The following is a 22,416-nucleotide window of genomic DNA, read 5'->3' as shown; positions in this document are numbered from 1 at the left end:
ATATCTTCCAAAAAATCATGATTTTATTTATAAAACAGCATGATTAGTGTGTAGGGTAGAAACTGGATCCCTTTTTCTCCAGAAAGAATTATACATTATTTTTATTTTTTCTTTTCAGTCATTGTGGAACTATCAGTGTCGATAAATGATAATTTATCTGCTACTGTTTCTACATATTATTAATTTTTCTTTAAGTTGGATGTATCATTTCTACTGATCAGAGCAATTATTTACCTTTTTTTCTTTTTAGGGAAAGGATGTTATATATTTACTCTTTTCAATTAATGTCTGGGAGATCAAGGGTATTTGGTAAAAGGACAATGATGCCCTTTCAATAATACATAGGAAGTGGAACAAGCGTTAGAGAATGAGGAAATTCAGATCATATCCTGGATACTAAGAGAACTTAGGTTGTAGCTCATACATTTTTTTAATCCGCTGATATTTGTTTAGTCAATATTTATGAAATGTTATGAAATACTACAATCTGAGGGAAGGAAGCTAAATAAAATATCCTTACCATGAGGGACTCAATGAAATCAGACAAGGCTATATCTGGGGGATTAACAGGCCTTTCCCAAGTAGAGAGACAGTGCCGATTGCTACATATCATCATTTATCTATTTGCTTTGGGGTTTTTTTTCCTATTTTTAAATTATTATTGTTCATGATACAATTCCATAGGCACAGGATTCCACTCTCCACCTCCCTCCTCCCTGGTTTTTCACCATGTTGCTACAATAGTACAGCCCTTCAGCAACGGTAATACATATGACATTCTGCTATGTAGTGTATCATGTGCTGTAGGCATAGACAATGGTATCATCAATTTACTTTGACTTAAGAGAAACATACACTCAAATTCTGATTCTTTGATTTCATCACTTCAAAGGTGAATCTTAAAAGAGTTATGGATCTGCTTTGTGTGCCATGTGTGGTAGAAAAATCTAGAAGGGGGAGTAACTGGATCATACTAGAGATTACTGAAAGGATCAACACCATGGTGTAGTGGTTAAACCACTGCACGAGAAAGCAGTGGGAGATGCTGCAAGCGTGTGCAGCCCTGCCACCCACACATGAGACCCTGGTGCGGCTCCTGTTTCTTGCTTTGACCTGGCTCGATCTTGGTCATTGCAGCCATTTGGGGAGTGAACCAGCAGATGGAAAATCTCTTTCTCTGTGGACCTCTCCCTCTTTCTCTGTAACTCTGCCTTTCAAATACATATTTAAAAATACTATTTGAAAATAAGGGTCAATTACTAGAAAAGAGATGAGAGAGAGGACGAGGAGAGAGAAAACGAAGAAGAAAGAGGAGGAAGAAGTGGCAAAGGGGAAAGATGGTAGGAATGAAGGAAAACTGAAGTTCTAACAGGTCATTGGCCTGCATCATGGGTCTGCAAGCATTTTTCTACCATGTGCTAGATTAAACATCGGTGTTTGTGGGCCATACAGATGCTGCTGCCACCACTAACACTGCCTTAAAGCTCGAAAGTACCCAGACAACAGTGAATCTTGTTTAGGCAACATTGAAAGTTGAATTTCATGTAGTTTCCATAGATCAGCAAACCTTACTCCTCTGTTGTTTCTAATTGTTAAAATGTAAATACTTTTTAACTGGTAGGATACATGAAAATTTCCCTAAGTTGGCTCATGGACCATGAATTGCAAAATCTCTGGCTGTGGTAACAAACCTACAGAATCCCTAATTAATATTGTCCCTAACACTCCGTTAGTTGTTTGCTGTATTACTGAAGGGAACGCATCTACAAGTAGATAGAACACCTTCCCTGAGACCACAGGTAGGTAAACTGACCTTGATAAGCCTCTCTTCTTTGCCTGTCACATACCCACTTTTCCCAACCATTTTAAATCGGGTTTTGATGAGGATGAATGAAATAGAACCCATCTACATATACCATGTCACGCCCATAGAAATGAAAGCATTCTGCAACCCCGGTGTATTATTAACTAAAAGCCATCTGTCAGAAGGAATGTGAATGCCCCGAAGCCCAGTTCCACGTGGCTGAGAGGCTGTGTCCAATGGAATCCTTCCTGCTGAGTGATGTGGCTTTCCGCCCATCACATGGTATCCTCATCTTTCATCATGTACAGATGGAATGAATGGCTATCCTGTCTACCCTTACTCTTATTACCTGATTAATACATTCAGGTAGCCACACTGGTTAAGCTGCTGCTAGGGTCACTCATATGTCATATCGGAGGGCCTGGGTTCAAGCCCCTACTCTGCCCATAGTGCCAGCTTCCTGTAAATGCACAGCCTGCCAGGAAACATGATGGTTTGAGCACTCGGATGATTGCTATATAGGTAACAGACCTGGACTGGAGTTTTTTTACTCCAGACTTTCTCTTACCCAGTCTGGCTGCTTTGGGTGTTTGGGAGGAATGAGCCAACGAAAGAAAAAAAAATTCTTTCTCATTGTCTTTTTCCCTCCTTCCTCCACTTCTCTCTATCTTTCAAATAAGTAAAACTTAAAATACAGTATCCAGGGGGATAAGGTATATATCTCTCTGTGTCATGCACACACACACACACACACACACACACACATATGTATGCGTGTGTGTGGCACCTCCCACCAACTTCACACAGCACAGCACTGCAAGAAGCACATTGAGTTTTACTTGCAAAAGAAAATATTTGATGTCTTTACTGTAAACAACCAAAATAGCTTTGGACTGCTTTCTACTCTCTAAGCTAGGCATACAAAGAATTAAAACAGCTCTTGCAAAGGTGCTTATTTGCAAAACTGGCTGTGTAAAATGACACACATAGAACACTTTCCTCCCTCTTCCCCATCTCACCCCCGCCCGCACAAACTCTGCTCATCTATGGAGTGACTGTGATTGTTGCCTTCAAAAGGAAGCTAATGCACACAGAACTGCTGGAGAGCCCAGGACAGGAAGAATCTCAGCCACAATACCGAAAATTAGAAGTTGATCTTGAAAATCTGTCCCAGAAATAAAAGTAATCAGAGGACCGTACTTGACTGATTCAAGTGACACTGTTTTAAGCACAAACTGCAGAAATGAGAGATACTGCTGCCTCTTAGACACAATAGCAACAGTTCAAAATGGTTTATTATTAAAACTACTCAAAATTCTTTTTAAAGGAAAGAACAGCTTTTCTTTTATCTCCACTAGGAGTGATTTTTTTTTTTTTTTTTGGCATCTGAAATAAATTATGGTTCAAGTTTCAGGAGAAAAGGCTCTAGGAAGATGTCTTGGACTCTGCTTGGCACTGATGTTTGAGAGTTTGCGTCAAACCATGATGAGGACTGTTGTTCTATAACATAAGAGTTATATTGTATGAAGGGAGCTTTGGTACCAAGAAACCCAAGAGCGGACTTGTAGAATAAGACAGGGCTGATTCATGTCACTTACACATATGGTAATATGGTTGATGAGAAAGAACATGGTGAAATAGCATCAAGATAGGGCTGGGAATCCTAAAAGTTAGGGAGAAAATTAAATAACACAAGTAAACATGTTACTGAAAATTTATCGTTTCGTAAACTCATCTTAAACAACTGAGTAAATTTTAATATTAATTACAAACAAAGATAGCCTTTCATTATCCTATGCCAAATTCTCTTCAAATTTCCTACCTGGGGGTTCCCCTGCCTACTTTACTTGTTTAAGTTGTATTTCAAGATGAAAAAAAGCAGATGAAGAATAAAAAAAAATGTTAAAAAACAATTTTGAAGACAACTGTACCAAAATTTCGATCAAGCTATACCTCAAAAGAAAGAAGAAATTTCCTAGTGACAAAAAAAGTATCAATCTTATCTTAGTCCTTAAAAATCACAGATGCATCCAATAGAATAAAATCTGGAAACAGTAACTTTTGAAGAGCGGAAGATCAACACTTTCAGATAACATAGACCAATCTCCAGTGGATACAATGTCCCTGGTCCATCCACTCTACCTGGAAGGGAAAAGAGTGCTACCAGAAACCAAGACTGCTGAAATTGCTTTTGTAGAGTAGATGCCAGAAAAGTTAAGCCTGAAAAAAAAAGGGATTACCAAAATACCAGGAAATATCCCACCACAGCAGCAACATGAACAGTCTAATACACAAAACAAGTTCCCTTGAAAGAACAATTCAATCAAATATCTAGATATCTAAATATCGCTCTGAAGAACCCACGGGCATATTTTATTCGGACTTGATAACAAAGCAGGTGATAGTATATATCAGAAAAGGGTCAGCTAATGTTTAACCTTGAGAGGCCAGCACAGGTCTGGACCAGCTGTGTACAACCTTGGGTTCTTCATCTGAGAGACTGAGTCAGCAAGTGCTATGGGACAATGCATCTGAACAGAAATGTGGCAAACATTCTCTCCATCCCTGACATTTTAAATGTGCCCATTACTGTTAACACTTTTTGCTTTTTTCTTCTTGCTCTTACTGCTAAAGCCAGAGAAGAAATCAAAGGAGAGCGAATAGGAGAGCCTAACTTAGGAAGATCTGAAGGTTGGATTTTGAAATGCATGAATCTGATTGGTTGAGATGCTCACACAGATTTAAATAATTCCTGAAGCAAAGTCCTCTGGGATGAAGTTCCTTGAGACTCAAGATTATCTGGAGATCTAGGCTCTCACCTGTGTGCTGGAAGAACCAGACTGTTAGCTGGGACTAGACCCAGGGCAGTAGTACCAGAGATCCTGACTAGATAAAATACAAGCATCACAGGACTTTAGATTCATGCAAGTGTGAAGAGATGAGAGTCTCTCTGTCCTAGTCATATGGTAACATTGCTAATGTTTGCCCCTTCAGAACAGGACAACCCACTGTGGGATTCAGTGTAGTTTCCATTCTGTTCCAATCCTTCTCCTTGAAGTTGCATTTGAGGACTTGCAACTTTGTGTGTGATTCAGTATCCCAGGTGGCATTGGATGGTTTTTTTTTTTTTTTTGCATTGGTTAATGAAGTGACTACTTACAAAAGAGTTAGTAGAGTTAAGAGGCCCATCGAAGAAAGAATGCCCTATAACTGAGCTAATGACAGTGGGAGCTACTGCCAACAAAACTCAGGCGACATGTCCCAGGGAAGTGGTGAGGGCCTCACTTCCCTGAGGGTCAAGAATGTAGCCAGTCTCATGGTGACCCAGTAGGCAGGAACTAGGAAGAAATAACCCGCCCTGTAGGCCTGTCCTCTGGTTTTCTACCAGTGATGCCAACTGGCCTAGATCAGTTGGCTGCAAGAGGGCATGACACACATTGGAGACTCGGCCTCCTAATCAAAGACAGGAGCAAAGGAGGCTGGAGCAGAGCTGCAGCGTCCCGCACCTTCTCCTCACATAACCCTGCTTCTACACTCTTCCTGAAGCTCTTGGCTTCCCTTCTTGATTTCCTCCTCCCGGCCTTATGCTCTCAGTTTCCCTGCTTAGCAGGATTTCCACACTCTCTGCTCACTGTCTGTGCCATCCCATCGTGCGATTGGCACCCAAAGGCCTCCTCCATATGCCTGCTGTGGCACCTCCCACCAGCTTCACACAGCTTCACATCAACATCTAGCATGCCCAAAGCTCTTCTCATGCCATCGCCCTCACCTGCGGGGGCTTTGCCCAGGATGTCTCGGCTGCCTTCCGGAGCGGAAAGTTTTGCAGCTCCAATATTTTGGAGTCACGCTTGGAGGTTGTGAATCTGTCACTGATACATCCTTTCACAGAGCACCGTTTGTATTTGGAGTGTTGCATAGTAAATCGTAATTGCCACCAACTAAAATAGATATAGGAAATAGGAAGTGTGGGCAATTCTTATAAGTTACCATTCACGCTGAATCTTCCCCTCCGTGTGGCTGCAATAACAGCTCTTGCATAAAACACCCAGTAATGTGTTGGCCTGACTAGAACAAAACTGCTTATTTTCTTCAAACTGCACTAAGCTTTCGGTTTTCAGGCTTGTGGAAAAGGGGGTCTTGTCTCCACAGGAATTTTGAAGATGCCCATTGGTAATATATCTGCTTGCCAAAGCCTGGTTGAGCAGTTTCAATGAGTGGTAGTATGGCCACTGAAAGCACATGGCTGTGTGAGAAGTGGAATTCACATAGTACCCACCCTGTGCGAACCACCAGGAACACCTTCCCAGATAGAAGTGTTAGAGGATGCTGCGCTCTCCTGTCCTAATCAGTAGCTCTATTTGTACCCTCTGGACATTGAGAATCTTCTATATCTGATTATGGGTTTATTTTGGCTCTACAGTTAATCATCTCAATGACATTTGGAGTTCAGCCCTAATATGCTACTATAATACGAATGCTATTTCATTTCCAAATCCCTGTATTGAAATCTGCTCCCCCAAATAGATGATGTTAGGAGGTACAGTCAATGGGATCAGTGGTCCTACAAAAGAGACCCCAAAGAGAGAGACCCTCATCCTACCAAGGAAAGAAATGACAAAAAGAGCATCATCTGTGAGCCAGAAACAGCTTCTTCCCATTTGCTGAACCTGCTTAAATCTTGAACTTCCCAGTAACTCCCATTGTATATAAGACACACTTCCTAAGGTATTTGGTTACAACAGTAAGAATGGGCTATGACCAAGGCCTTTGGTGCACAATATCACCCAGTCATTATTTTTTTCTCTTTCTTTGCTTTACATTCAATCTGTACAAAAGCTACTGTTTCTACTTCTAAACTACAGTTTCTTCTACCTTCAGTGTTACTCTTAATAGCCACTGCAAGGGCTGAGGGAGAGCCTGAAGAACTGTGCTTCTGGATTCATCCCTACACAACCTCACTACTCTTCGTATTCACAATTTCTGGTCCCCAAATTCTTCCTGAAAATACACCCCCAACAACTTTTGAAAAACACAAATCTAATCATTTGACAGAATTCTTCACTTTGCAAAACACAGAACTTGAAGATTAGCAAGAATAATACAGCCATTCACATATTCATCACTTGGGTACACATTTTATCCCTGGGCACTTCAAGCACAGATTTCCCATACACGAGAAGTCATCCTCCTACATATTGATATTCATTCCTATCTATATAAATTATCTAATGTAGAACCCAATTGAGACCTCCACCAATCAGGTTCTTCAGAGCTGCTGTTTTTCTGTTGTCATCTTTGTCGCTTTATCCATGATTGAATTTGGAATGTTACATTCGATTTGGCTGTTAGATCTTCTTAATCTCCTTTTTGAAGAATCCAAGTCCACAAAATTGCAGATGGTTTCTCGGGTTGGATTTGGCTGGTTGTTTTCTAAGTATGACTTCAGGGTAAATGTTTTTATTCTAACTTTTGCAAGAACACGATAGACTCACTATTGTATCGTCAGTGCTTCACAGCCAAGGTCAGGCTGTTCACTGATTTCATCACAGGTGATACAAAGTTGGATTCTTTGGTGAAATATTGTCCAGTAGAATTTTCTATTATAATGGTTCCCTCTTCTTTTTGAAATTTATGTGCAACCTAGAGGATAATGAAACTAATGATCTTAAAGAAAAAAAGATCAACTTCAAATATAGTTAAAGCTCTTCCAAGTCTTTTTTCCCTCTAATTGCTTTTGTCTGTGAGGTTCTCAGCATGCTTGCTGGGTTGTCAATGCCTTCTCTCAGTTCCTATCTAGCTGTAGGTGCCTGTCTTTGGACAGAAGGACTTCCTCTGTTGTTCAATCAAAGCAGGTGTCTTACCATTACTCAGTATTTTCCTCAAGAAATTGCCTAAGAGGTGATTATTTTTCTGGCTGTTTATTTTAGTTCCCAGAGTTATAGATTTTAATTTTTAAAATTTATTTATTTTTATTGGAAAAGGTAGATTTTACATAGAGGAGAGACAGTGAGAAAGATCTTCTGTCAGCTGGTTCACTCCCAAGCAGCCACAACAGCAGTTCTGAAGCCAGGTGCTACAGGGTTCCAAGGAGTTGGGCTCTCCTCAACTGCTTTCCCAGGCCACAAGCAGGGAGTTAGATGGGACATGGAGTGGCTGGGACAAAAAACGGCACTCATATGGGATCCTGGTCAGTGCAAGGCGAAGATCTAGCCACTGAGCCAAGGTGATATGGGTAGGGTTGTGTATTTCACCACTTCCTGGCCATGCTTTGAAGAAATGCATGAGACTTCTTCATCATCTCTTCTCTCTTGCTTGGAATAGCGACAGAAGGTGGGTCCTTGGGTCATGACTGGGAAGAAAGCTATTTGTCACACTATGATTGGGCTAAGAAATGAACTTTCATTTTGTATTTCCAGTTAGCATATAATTTACTTATAATAGCATCTATGATAACTTTGATTTATACAAAAATGTGGAAAGACTGGTAGTTAGAAATTAGGAAAATGGAAGTAAAAAGTTATGATTACTTAGACTTAGAAACGATCTGATTCAACCTCATCACTGTTGGGACCCTGTACTGTATTCTGAATTACTCAGTTGCAACTCCAATACAGTTTAAGAGGCAACGCTTCACATTCTGTCTTTATTGCCTCTAGTGCTTTTTTTTTTTTTTTTTTTTTTTGCTAATGGAACAACAGTCTATCCAATAATTATTTATTATCAAGTAAATAAGTAAAAGTTTTACTGAATTGTAGTTTTCTAAGAGGTCTTAACTTTACGGCGGGTCCAGAATATGTTTAGTACTTGACCAGCAGAATGTGAGACAGAGTTAGTGCCTGGCCATTCTGATCTAGCAGCCAGGTCCCTGGCCCACAGCAGCTATGCACCTGCTAGATGCAGTGTTCTCTGATACTCCCACCAGCTGTGTGTTCTACATTTGTATACTGGTTCCTTAAAGTGATGCAACTATTTCTAAGTAAACATAACCAAAACATATCCAAATACCTGTGAGACATTCAAGGTTATGTATCTAGTTTAACAATTCAGTCATTACTCATAATATTTAAAAATTTGTATTCAAATATAAATGATCTTTCTGAGCTGTGACACATGTATCTTTTAACTTTTTTTTAAAGCTTTTGATGATTAACATAGTTGCAAATGCTCTGGAAGTTAGAGAAGAAAGAAAATTAAAACCTCATACAAATTGAACACTGGGAAGTAACTATTCTAAACATGATTAAATAATTCCTTCAATGTAAATTTTAGCTTTTATTCCAAGTAAGAAAGGATGCATGGCTTTTTCTTCAACATTCTAGATTCAGAAGAAAAGTTTCAAAAACAACTTGAATGATGGAGACACTTACCAAACCAATATTCTAAAAAAGTTCCAATATGGATCTTAAAAATATAGAAAATAGTCTCTTGACTTAATTGCTATTTCTAACACAGAAGAAAACCAAATTCTGTCATTTCCTATGTAGTGTCCGATTAGAAAGGAAGATATAAATAAAGTAGCAAAAGAAAGGAGGGAAGATGAACAGAAACAAAGAAAAATAGGAAGAAAAAGGGCTAGAGGAAGATTAAGCAGGCAAGGAAGGGAGTGAGGGAGACAGGTAGCCTCCCCAACACTCCTGTGAAGTAGCAATAAAGGTAATATTTAAAGGTGAATGTATGAACCTAGTCTGAAACTCAGTGGGCACCCATGGTTTTCAAGCACTTAAGGATAACATTTCCAACACTCTGGAACTCTAATTACAGTACAAGTGGAGAATGAATTGGAGTTGATGAGGCTGCTACACATGGACAGACTTGAGAAACCACCTTCCCATGGCTTGCAGAGAACAGCTTCTGAGAATCAGTTTGAAGATGATGAAGTCCATTAGTGTGCTTCGCCTGAACGCACAGGCTTTAGGAGGGAAGTTCCCGATAACCAGATAAAGATACCATAACAAGCTTTCAGAATTCAGAGTGCTCTGAGAAGCACCCTGACCAACCATGGAATGTTATAGCCTTTCTCAGCTCATTAGGCTGCTTGTTCTCTAAAAGGGAACCAGGGTCCCCATTAAAATCCATCACCTTCAAGAATAATAATAATAATAAAAAAAATCACCCGGAATTACAGGCTCTTTTTATCCTACTTTAATATAAGCCATAAAATAAAGCTCGGTTTAGAGATATTTTTTTGCAGATCCGAAAAATATAGTTATTATTTACTTTCAGTAAATTTAAATTCATGATTGCTCGAGTGAACGTACTTTTTTTTTCAAAATTATACATTCAAATACACACACAGAAATTGCTTTTCTGTTTTCATCTGACCATATTGCATGTTTCCGGAATGAAAGCAAAGTTTGTGAAATCCTTACAACGGTGATTAGGTTGTTACACAATGGCTCTTGTACATGCAACAATTAAAATACTAGATGGTAGAAGAATTGCTAATCTTTGACTCCTCTGCTTCACACAACAGAATACTTTTCAGTAACATAAAAGTACAGCTATTTGCTGTTAGCCTAATGACGCCATCAGTAAAAACAGAAACAAGGAATGAAGAGGGTGTGTTTTGTGCACATGCATGGGGCTAGGTAAACTGTTCTATCAAAAGGCATAATGATTCAAGGTCTCCTTTCTGGGGACTTTTATTCTGAGAACAATGAACGCAGAAGCAGGCCAGTCAAAAAGAAGTACAGGTGTATTGTAAGCATATAAATAATGCCTATGAAAAGAAAGTGGCGTTGTAAACAGTATGCAAAAATCTTTACTACCTTTATCTGGAAAATCAGACAAGTTGTCCTCTTAGATTTCAGTATCCGAAGACATTCATAGTAAGAAAAACAAAGAATATACAATGAATTGAGAATTTAAAGAGTGCTGGTTTGATTTCAAAATCAAACCATTTTGGAAGGCTTTATTAGCTTTATTGGGCAGAATAATGACATTCCAGAGATGCCCACGTTATGTTATCCAGGACCGACGTGTATGCAAATTTTGATATAACTAAGGATTTTGAGGTAGGGAGTTTGTATGAGATTATCCATATTGGTTTGATGTGTTTAGGACAGTTAGTGTGAGGGGGCAATGTGACCACTGAAACAACTGTGAATGACCTGGGGCCCACGATCCGGGGAGTACAGGAGACTTCTAGAACATAGAAAATACAGACTTTTTTTTCAACCTCCAGAAGTTGCAGGCCTGGTCATCCATTTTGAGCTTTTGCTCTCCTGATTAGTAAGATGGTAAATCTGAATTATCTTAAGTCAGTTAATAAATGATAATTTGTTATAGCATCATTAGAAGACTAATGTATTCGTTTTTGGGGAAAACAGTTACTTCTTGAAGAAAATTCACACAGCATCAGGATTAACTGCTCCTCAAATACATGATTTCTCAATTCAGACATTGAGTTTACATCATCATTTCTTCTACTCATAAGTTTATCTCATCGCTTCTTCTAATGGATTGCATTCCAGGGCCCATCCCCATCTTCATACTAAGACAGAAAGAGGAATCATCATTTCATGAGAAAAATACCTGTGCTGAGCACTACGGTGTTAGCATATTTTTTTTGCATTATTTCATTTAATCCCTAGAACTATCCTAAAATGGAAGCATCATCCACCGACAAATGAAGTAACATTTTCAGGAAAAATAAACCTTATACATCTGGAGCCGGCAATGCAACTAGAAGAACACACTACGGGGACAGAGATTAGAATGAGATGAATTTGTATTGCCAATAAAGAACAAACAGACAAAAGTTGATGAGCCAGTTAAACAGACAGCTAGATGGGCAGGCTGATAGAAGAAGATTGGAGACAAATCACAAAGAATCTCACATATAAAATTGAGCATGTCCAAAAGTTTGCAGAGTAAAGTTTTGACCTAGATAGGTATTATAGAAAAAGAAAAAGAAAATCTTTTGGACACTCCATCTAACCTCCTGGTTTCTGCCTCTATAAAGAAAGAGAACAATAGAGAGCTCTGTCACAAAGCATCCCAGGAATAGGGCTGAACGCTGTGACACTGAAGGGCTCTTTAAATGTTGATTCAACACTCTGTGGTATACTTAGGGTCCCCAAACCAATTTGTGACTCATTCAACGCTGAGAGGTTATCTGTTCTGAAGGAGAAAAAGAGACATTGTAAATCAGGTGGCAATCAATGATTCCGAAGAGAATTGAACATATTCTTTGTCCAAATGAACAGAAGAGGTTGGTATGAACCGTGTGCTCTCACTGAGAAGCAGACGCAGATGAAGCTGCCAACCAGAGGGTAAGCATAACGCAAGAGAACCCTTGAGAACAGCAGCTCCCAATACGTCTTGGATAAGCGTCTTGAGTTAGGTCATCAAGATGAATGAGGTCACCTCGCTATAGTTTAGACAACTGCAAAGCAGAACAATATGACCAAAGGCTGGCTTAAGACCCGAACACAACTACACAGCCAATGGCAGCTGGAAACGTTTAAGGACTAAATGGGAAGGAGAGAGTAATTCTGACTTCAAAGGGATCAGTTTGACAAATGAAAATCCAATTGGATGGACTTTAATGCAAACAGCTGGGTGGGATGCAAACTAAAGAGGCAGATTTCCTGGAGTCAGCCAAACAGATTTATTAGAATCCCACATACCTCCCACAGAGAACGTAAATATGGATTTTGCAATTTTCAAGGTTTTTTTTTCCATTCTCAGCAATAGACAAGTGTGGCAAGATAGATAGGCTGAAAAAAAAAATAAGGCAGACTGCACCACAATCCTTGGAATGACTTGAGAACTATACTCATTAGGTGTTAATATTTTTTTCCTTTTCATTCCATATTTTCATTCCTTTCTATTTCCCACCTCTCCTTTTAATAAGCAGAAAATATTAAATTGACATAATATACCTGAATGTGATGTGACTGAATCAAAAGTGAATGTTTTCCTGCTGAAGGAATTCTGATGTTGAGAGCTCCTGCACATGGGCCAGGACTCCATGACAAGAGAAAAATAGATAAATTTGCTTCTCAACAGGTGCTTGGCAACTAGCCTTTCTATGAAATGTACCAAGCATGATACTGATTTACATCAGGCATGGTTTAGACAAAAGCGTAAGTGGGTCGTTTAATTAGTGGAGAGCTCAAATTCAAGGTGAGTAGAAGAAAGAACAAAAGTTTGTTATCAGCCAGCGAGCCATTTAGAAGGTGATTTAAGGGACAGTGGACTGCTCTGCTTTCCAATGATGATCTCTGCTTATGCAGTTATCAGATGTAATCCATTTCAATTAGAATACACATATTCTGCCAAAAAGATAAAATATATGTAAATACATTATATATATTAAATATATATACATATATGTGTGTGTGTGTGTATATATATATATATATATATATAGTGTTGCACAAAAAACATTATTGCAAGTCTTATTGCCCTCATTTCTCTGTATTAGCATCGTGGAAAGACCTTGAAGACGGAAATACTTATCCAACAAGTGCAGAAGTCCCTTAACATTGCTCATTATTGAACCCGCCAGCAACTGAGCAAACTATAGGACATCTAGAATGCACCGGATACATATTTGATATGTTAATGAGTAACATGAGCCAGAAATCTATAAATGGGTCTAGACATGATTAAGTGTAAAAGGAATGATAAGACACCCGCCGTTTCATTAAGTCATCACTTTCCACTTAAATTACTCATGTTGCTGGATCTGCAGAGCAAATTCAAAGCCATAAAAAAATCTAAATTCAGGATTAATTTGGGTTTCAAACAAGATAAAGCAGTAAAAAAATATCCTCTATCACTTTTGCGAGCATTTAGATGGAGCTGTTTGTCTCATTGCAGAACTTACCCAAGGCTATCTAAGTGGCTAACACAGCACTTCCCACGCTACGCTGGTGGATCGCTAAGTGATTTCATTCACCTGAAGCTTGGTTCTTTCCCTGTCCTAGATGACTCCATTGATACGCTGAAGAAAGATGTGCAGGTGAGGACTGATGAGCTCCACAGACACCACGCCTGCTCTCTTTCTGTTTACTAACTACAACACCTGCAGGCTTCTAGCCTCAGTTTTTCGTTTGGTTTTATTTACATAATAAACTCTTTGGGGCTAGACTTGGTTCAAAGCAAAGGCCTCCATGAAAATTCATACTTGCAAATCAGCAAAATAGGAAATGGTGCCACTGCTTATATTTGTTTTGGAGGTATTTTGAACTTATATTTGGGGTAACCGGTTTCTGATTAGTAATCTTCTGAAGAATTTAACACTTAAAAAGTAACAGTGTGGGTCATTCAACATATGACTTTACAAACAAGATTTTGGAACCTAAATGATTTAATTGCTTTGTAAACTAGTTAGGGGAAAACAATACTAGTGTTATGTGTGTTTGTGTATTATGCAAGTATGTGCGTATTGGATATTGTGTAAACATTTCCTTATGACTACACTTACTTGCTTAGCCAACATGGCTAGCAAGAAACTTCTAAACTGAAAACAAAAATATGTTTTGCATGTCAGATAACTTTTGCTTTAAAGAGGGCGAGAGCAACTTTATTTGTCTAAATAGTCACAGACTACAATTTAAAAGGCATCAGATATCAATTAAAAGTAGCAGCTAATTTTCATCCAGTGGATAAAGTCAACATTCTTCCAATAGTATATAAATGTCAAGCAAGACTTCATTGGTCTCGATTGCATTTTCAAATGATTTTCAGAATTCTTAGATCTACAAAAATTATTCTCAGCTTACAAGAGTTACCTTTTCTCTCATTTACCATAACCTCCCTTTTATCTCTGTTTTACTACTAAGAGAACAGAGTTTATAGAATTCAGCCAAATTCGCCATTCTGAACTCACCACACATTCAAGATTGGTCCAATTTTGGCAAGTTCATGCATTTGGAATGAGCTAGGTTTATGCCAGTTGGAGTCCTTCTGAATATTTCTACATTTATCTCTCAGCCTCTAGGACATGGACCTCTTCCTCCACATGATGAGACTTTTTAGGAAACTGGTTCAACACAGAGCAAAACAGATTTGAGTCTAAGTAGTTTTGAAAATAATACTAGAGTGCACACTGTATCGATGAGAAGTGAAAGATTACATAAAAAATGACTGCACAGTAGTAACAAAAATAAAAGTGGATTTAAGGAGCTCAAAATCAGCGTGCAACATTGGTGGGTTGTCCTGACTTTGCAGAAAGAGTTACCTCATCAGTTGGGAGTGCCTTCCGTAGTTGGCAGTGGGAGCCCAAGAGGTTAAAACAGCTCATCAGTTTATCAGGATTACTGAGCGTATGAGGGAGGCCTTAATGGTCTGGCAGTCCTTTTTGTCACAATTTAATGGCATATCGATCTTGCAGAGTGAACAATCATGACCTTCAACTGTTTACAGATGCCTTGGAGGGAACAGGCTTAAGGAGCTTATTCCAGGGAAGCCGTGAAGGTTCAGCTCTGACCAGTCAAGTTAGGGAAGCCAAACAACAATCAAAACATCCCAGTTTGGGGGCAACTTTCCACTGGGGGTGGCACTTACAACTGGGAAGATCACAAGTGCTTCAAGAAAAGCCAGTGGTGTTACAGGCAATCAATAAATCAACCAGGAGTGTCATTAACCAGAGAGAGAAGGGGAGTGGTGTGTGGTACACACACACACACACACACACACACACACACACTTGCCAATAAAGCAGGGGCTTTTCCTTTGTGCATTTCTGCTGGAACTTAGTGTTCAGGGAAAAGGTTTCTTTCACATGTCTGTGCAATTTGGAGCCTTTGGATCTGCAGACCGATTTTAGGATGAAGTAATTATGTATCCTAAGACGATTCTGAGTACAGAGCAAGATACTATGTTTTCCCACATAATCGAATTAGTTTGAAGGTGGTGGAAGCCGTTTTCTTGAATTTGCAAGAAGCTGCCTCTCTGATGTGGAGAGCTGTTTTATTATTTATTTATTTATTTATTTGTGAGACATGAATGCACTGAAATTAAATTTTTAGTGTGGACAGGATTGTGAAACTTACTGTGCTATCTATTTCAGTGAATCTAATCTCTGCTACTATTGAATTTCAAAACAAAGGCTCCAGCCTTGTGTTTCATGCATTTGTACCATGTGGTCTGCAAAGTTCTGGTTGCTACGTGAAGCAAAAGGCAGAGTTCCTGCCCTCAAGCAGCTTGCAATCCTCTAGTTTGTCATGGGTTTGAATACTATTTCTGTCTATGAGATTCTATGCCCATTTGAACTTATGGGATCAAAACCGTGACTCTTTCAAAAGGTATGTTTACATGATGCTCTGCAAATCATGAACGTTACCTGCTGGGAAAGAGTTTTTGAGGATGTAGCTGAAGATTTTGATAGACCATCCTGGATTTTCTGATTGGGACTGTAATCTAACGGCAAAAGTCCTTATAAGGGGCACATAGAGCAGAGAGATGCCATAAAGCCAGTGGCAGACCTTGGAATGATAAAGGTACAAAATGAGGAATACCAAGCACGGATGGCAACCACCAGAAGCCCGGAGTTGGGCATGGAGTATGGCTCTGCCAACATTTTGATCTTGAATTTTTGCTTCCAGAACACCAAAGGAAAAAAAATCTGTTTTAAGCCATGAAATTGGTGATAATTCATTAAGGCAGCTCTAAGAAAGCAAGGCAGGTCATCGTTAACCTCGCTGTCCAGGTGCTTGACCTCATAAAATACATGGTGAGAACCAAAATGTAGGGTTCCTGCAATGAATTGCTAGATGATAATAAGCAAATGTACCCTTCTTGACTTTCTTGCTAACTGTTAATGTGTTTGTTTCTCTTAGGGTTTGCTGATGAAAGAGTTCAGAAGGCTGTGCTAGCAAGAGGAGAATTTACCTGTTAATCTTTGGAATGGCAAAGAGGACAGAATAAAAATCCAGACCTTCAGAATATTAACATGTGTGTGTGTAGGATGTGTGACAGTTCTGAACATCAGTGTATTCCAAGTGCACACCCGCAAACAATGGCCAACAGAAACAATACACTTTTATAAAAAGATGTGCCCGCTGTAATAGATGGAGCTTTAAAATCCTCTCAGATTTTGCTTATGGAAAATGGGTGTAAAACTCGGCTAGGTTTTGTTTTTATAAATTGTTCCAATTTTGCCAGAAGGATTATCTGAGCAGTTAAGTTTTCTAGGCAGGTAGCAATGAAAAAGAAAGAAATGTTGGCTGTGTACTAACTGGGCCCATTTAACCTCTCCAGAATAAAATCATGGCAATTATGTTGCAAAGGGTGCCCTGGAAAACACAAACTGGATGAATCCTCCCACCTGCTTCTTCAGATCATGCATGATGAGATGGAAGTGAACATGTACACCTCTTTGCTTCCAACCGCCGTGTATGCTGACCAAGACATCTTTCTGCAACACCCATTTGATCAAGGTTCTCCACCTGTGCGCCCATCAGAAGTCTCCATGGTCTGTCTTTACTTTATTCCACCCCCTGCTTCACTTTCACCCAGCTCCTCCTTTCAGTGAGTCAACATGCCACACATCCTGAACGCTGGCAGTGTGGGCCAAAGTGCCACACCCTCTCACACAAGGCGAACTCAACATCTTTCCTTATGAGACATATCGACTCTAATAGAACAAAATTAATTATTCTTTTGTTTCAGCTACCCCAACCTACCTTGAGTTAAAACCAAAAAAACACATTACATCACATGATAATGTCCTTTCATGATAGTATTTTATGATAGAGTCTGACTACACAAGGCAGAAATGTTGCCTTTTTTTGTGAGGGTAAAAACCTACCTTCCACATCATCAAGTATTTTCTGTGTCTGGCCATGCCTGGGCAAATAATTGGTGTTAATGAATGTTTGATGAATGGGTGAAAGGATGACTAGTCATTTCCACGTTTAGCAAGCCCTTAAAAGCTCTTAACACACGTACGTTTACTCACTAGTCATTAATGTATGGTAAGTGTCTCTACACTTAAAAGATCTTTGAGGAGGAAGCTGCTTTGACTCATGATTAAAAATTTAGTAAGATTTTTTTTATTATAAAAGTAGTATAAGTGTCTTTTAGAAAATCTGGAAATTAGAAGAATTGTGAAAACAGAATTCATCTGTCACCCAAAGATAAACACAATTCATTTTTACACTTACATTTAATTAAAAATACTACCATAGGACAAGGGAGCAGATAATTAAACTGTGATATTTATGAAAAAATAAACAAGGGAAAGCATTTAGCACAGTGGTTCAGATGTTGCTCGAGATGCCTGAACCCAAAGCTGGAGTCCCTGGACAGAGTCCCTGTTCTACTTACTCTCCAGTGTCTTGTTAATGTTCACCTGGGGAGCAGCAGATGATGGCACAAATACTGTGTCCCTGTTTCCATGTGGAAGACCTGGGATGAGTTCCTGACTTCCAGCTTCAGCCAGTCCTGGCTATTTTAAGAATTTGGGGGTAAGCCATGGAGCATCTCTCTCTCACACACACACACTCACACATACGTTACTTGATAGATTATGTGAATGTGCTTTTTAAAAAGTTCATGGAAAAACAGAATTAAAATGTTTACTTTTATGGGAAACTATCTGAAATCGATGCATAGAACTTTTTGAAGTCCTCTTGTATTGCTTAAGGTAAAGCCAGCTACTGTAAAATCTAGCTCCAGAAGGTACAAGGACTGAAATAACAGAAATTTATGTGTTAACTTGCATAATGTCCAAAACAGACATTGATTATGAGCACGGTGATAGAGCTAGAAGGCTCTGCAATCCCCATCCAAGAGCTCTCCAAACACCTGTGTTTCTGCAGAGCGAGAAGTGACCACACTCAAGGGATAAACCTAAAGAAGGCATGAGTTCCCTCCCTTCACATGCAAGCGCACAGCAAGGTGGCAAAAACTGCTTATCTGTGAGCCTGAGAAGTAAAGAAAACGGGCTTGCTGAATCACTGGTTTGCTATGCTTTGACCATATTTGTGGCTCGGGTATTTTCATTTTTAAAATATTGCATTGGAGTGCTATATTGGCATTAACTATTCATAACATTACCGAGGCAAACATTAATATGTTTTGCCAAACTATCAACTTTTTAAAATGTTTACATACTTGTTTCTTACATTGTGATTATATGTAATTAACCACATACAAATCCATGACAGTGATATCTTTATTGTATTACTCTTTATCAAGGCAGTAAGATCTACTTGTCAACGCCATTTCTCTTGAGTTCTCGGTTGCTTTAAACAAATGCTGTCGTGTGTTGATCTTTCGTTTGCCCCGTCAGGCCAGGTTGCTAACGTTACTGAGTCACTTCTTTTTAATTTTTGTCTCTTGTGCATCGTAGATTGTGTCTATTTTGACCCAATCAAAGAGATTTTGTCCTTAGAGATGTCTAACTTTTTTTTTTTTACATTCACGTGCCAATTAAATTATTACACATCTGCTATCATGTTTTATGATATCTGGGAGTGGCCGTCTTTCCTCAGAGACATTCTAACACATCTTATATTTATCTTGTCAATCAACATGCAAGTTTAACCTTCCATTGTTATATTTTATGATTCACTTTTCTAAAAGTAATTTTTCTTTACTAAATTGAAAAACAATCATTTTGTTTTATATCCTACAACTTCTTGTCTTTTGAAAATGATGATTTAGACTGCTCAGTTTTCCAAAGTCATCCTTCGCTGAATGAACAAATACAAAGCAAACAAATCAAAGTATTTTCTCTCCAAATGAGAAGCTAAATATATGTTTTTATTTCCTTCTATCCAAAACCACCCACTGTTGAGTTTTAATGATTGGAATCATGTGAGCTATCACACTTAATATAACTATGATTGCTGTCTTGCAGCTCTCCTATGTAGAAATAGCTATAATCATTGAGTATGGAGCAGGTATTCTGCTGAGCAGTAAACACAGCCATGTTCTACATCAGGGTAACTGAGATTTAGCTGCAGAGTCCAGCTTCCTGTTAGTGAAAGACCCGGGGTGGAGAGAGGGGGTTCTCAGCAGAGAAGACTCAAGCAACAGGATCTCCCCACCAGCCACCTTGGAGACTTGGACGCCATTCTCAACTCCTGGCTTGGGCATACTCCAAACCTGGTCTTTGTGGGTTTTGGGGAAGAACCAGCAAATGGAAGCTCTCTTTCTCTCTCTTTCTCTGTCTCCTCTCTCTCCCTCCCCACCCCTCATATACATATGTCACTATGCCACTTTCTCAAAATAAATTTTTAAAAATATTTTTTGTTGTACTGTCATAAAATGTATTTATGTGATGATCCTGGTAATATTTAGTTTAACTCAAATTTTTCTACTTTGGGATCAGTGTTATGTCATAGCGGGAAAAGCCCACTATGGGTAGGTACTGTTTCATGTCCTGGCTGTTCCAGTTCCAATCCAGGTCCCTGTTAACTCTCTCTGTAACTCTGACTTTCCAATAAACGAACCTTAAAAAAAAATTTCCACCTCAAATTCTCAGTATAATTTGATTCTGCAGCAAGATGTGATTTATGCTGATAATTTAGCAAGAGTTGGTTTGATCACCACAGTAATAAAGGCTCAACAAATAAAATCCACATGGGCCTTATGTTATTCATCCAATCTTATTTTCATTGTACAAGACACAATTTAAATCCTACTTGTGCTAAGGGGCCACCCCTCTCCCAGGTGGTCCACCTTCCTCTGTCCTCCATAATATTAATGGCTTATGACTCATAATTAAGCCATAAGCTAGTTCTATTATTCCCTTTATGTTGTTTGCGTTGCTGTCTTATCTCACCAACTCAACAGTAATGTGCTTAATGGCAAGGGTGTGTGTCCTATTTGCTCTGTAACCACAATCACTTGGCACTACAGGAACCAGCACTTGCAACATATTCCTTACCTGATTTAATAGCATTAAAGGTTAATTTAAGTTGTTAGTTTCTAATTTTCTCTCACACTTAAGTTTGGAAAAGTGCACAAAGTATACAGGTTGTCCATGTGCATTTGTGCTGCTATAACAAAATATCTGAGAGTGGGCAAATCACAATGTTCAAACATTTATTTTCTCACAGTTTGGGAAATTTTATAATTAAATCATACTAAGATACTTCTTTCTGTCTTATTTGATTGCAGAAGGTCAAATAGTGAAGACTTAAGGGAGTTGAAATCACACTTTGACAAAAATTGCATTAATCCCACCCACACATGTGCAGCCCTTGTGGCCTAATTACACGGCAAGATTTCCATGTGTTAACATTGTTACAATGGCAGTTACAATGCAACACAAGCTTCCGAGGTGAAAAAAGAATCATTCAGATAATTGGTTTTAATCCTCTCACTAAGTACAAACTGACACTCAGAACAGGCACCATTGAAAGGCAGACACTTACCCGAAATGTGAAGTGCAATATTTTTTGAAGCAGGTATGTCAACTTACTACAATAAAAATAAGCAACAGAAATATGACTACAATGTTTAATGAATGTCACACACCATACAAAGTGCTCTCCTTAATGCTATGATAGAATTTTTATCTCAAACACACAGGTAGCTGCTGTTCACACCATTCATGACCACGGAAAGTCTAAAGTTTACGTAAATGTGTATGATGACGATGATGAGAAAGAGGGAGATAGGAAATATACATAAACGCGTATACATGTGACTTCTAGGATTATATAATGTATGTGAGCATATCCAGGATTAAATATGAGTGTTTCTATAGTATCCCACTCACTGGTTTTCATCATGAAAAGATCTAATGTTAAACTTTGCCTGTAAATTCAGCATCGTATATCAAAGAGGGGAGTTTCTTCTAAAGATTTATTTGAAAGATTGAGTTGCAAGGAGAGAAGCAAAGATGAAGATGTACCTTGCTGGCTCAACCTCCAAATAGTTATAACAGCCTTTCCCAGCCAGGCTAAAGTTAGGAGCTGGAGATCAATCCAGGTCAGCTGTGTGGAAGGCAGGAGCCTGAACACTTGGGACTATCATCTGGTGCCTTCCCGGGAACAGCAACAAAGAACTAGTTTGGAAGTGGGAGAGTTGGGACACAAGTTGGTGGTCAGTTGGGATGCTGGCATCACAGACAATGGCTTAACTTGCTACAACATAACTTAGGACCCAATAGAAGGTGGATGTGACACTACATAGAAATGGGTTAGAATATGAACTCTGTGACTTGTTGCCTGTACACTTTGGTATTTTGTTTAATCTCATTGGCCCCAATTAAATCACCAATAAATTAGAAACCGTATTTATATTAGAAGGATGTTAAGATAATGAATATTAAGGTATAGAATGGTTTAACATATAGCAGGTCTTCAATTGGTATCCATTATTGTTACTGAAATAATTCTTGCTGTTATCATTTATGCCTTTCCATTTCTCAGGCTATTGAAATCTGATTTTTCTGATCAAAGATCTACTTAAGTGACACCTTAACCAGCAAATTAGTAACATTCCTTGCTTCTTAATCTTAATATCCCTTTATTTAAGTTATAGGACACATCTCTTATGTTCCACTTTCTCGATCATTTTTGTTATTTCCAGACTTGCTTACTCTCTTGGCATCTTACTTTTTCAGGATGAAAACTTCTTTCACTTTCTTCACCCGTTCTGCACACTTACGAGCAGGTCTTCAACAGTATGTTTCAACTTTG

The sequence above is a fragment of the Ochotona princeps genome, chromosome 31 (assembly GCF_030435755.1).
Source record: "Ochotona princeps isolate mOchPri1 chromosome 31, mOchPri1.hap1, whole genome shotgun sequence".
In the NCBI taxonomy this organism is placed as follows: Eukaryota; Metazoa; Chordata; class Mammalia; order Lagomorpha; family Ochotonidae; genus Ochotona; species Ochotona princeps.
The sequence above is the reverse complement of the archived record's forward strand: the minus strand, read 5'-3'. Positions refer to the sequence as shown.